This window comes from Misgurnus anguillicaudatus, chromosome 17, assembly GCF_027580225.2.
Source record: "Misgurnus anguillicaudatus chromosome 17, ASM2758022v2, whole genome shotgun sequence".
NCBI lineage: Eukaryota > Metazoa > Chordata > Actinopteri > Cypriniformes > Cobitidae > Misgurnus > Misgurnus anguillicaudatus.
In genome coordinates this window covers 4920793-4921668 of record NC_073353.2, presented here as the reverse complement: position 1 = coordinate 4921668, position 876 = coordinate 4920793, and positions in this window count along the sequence as shown.

The window sequence follows — 876 nt, the reverse complement described above, 5'->3', positions numbered from 1 at the left end:
TTTAACAACAACAGATCATAAACCATAACAAAAACATACTCGGATTTCTCTTTTGTAGACAACACGTAACTTGAGGGCATAACTGTTACAGCTTATTTCAGTATACAGATCGGCAACCAGATAAACCGGTTGTCATGCTCCAAAGATATAAAATCCCTTGATAGTGTCAGAAGTGGCTGATTTTAAGACTGTGCAAGTGAGTATGATAAAGTCCTTTTCTTGGGCTCAGGTAAGCGTTACCCAGGACAGGTGTCTTCCGTCCGCTCTTGATAAGTTGTTTAATTATACTCATTTTTAAAGTTTCTTTCATGGAAAGACTGCCCCGTTTTTAAAACCAAAGCTGTCCGCCAGACATTTTTCATATTTAATAGTTGGAGGCCATTTTACAGAACTAATGTGTCTGGGATTACAAATGAAAAGTAGGGAGATTCATTCTTTATCATAGAGACAGATTAAATTCCAAACCCTGTTACTGTAATAGGTGCACTTGTAACTTTACATAAATTAGAGGACTAATTACATCAGTCTCCGTTTTTAACATAATAACACGTAGCTCGGAATCCAGAGGTGTAATTTATAGCGAAGCCAAGTTCATTCTCCAGAACCATCCATTTCTCGGCACGCATCTCAGGGCTAATACGATGATGTGCTGTGGATTTCAGAGTGTCTGAATCTCTCATCGCAGAGCCAAATATAAGATGAATGAAGATGCGTTTTATTCCGTCATAATTTCCCACTGAAAATGCCATAAAGGATGACATCCATATGGATTGAGGGTGGAGGTGGGGTGTGGTGTTTTTATGCGCCTGTAATTTATGGCATCTTTCCTGTGTGATCAGTTTGTCTGTCAGGTTGGTGGAGAAGAAAGCAAGGACC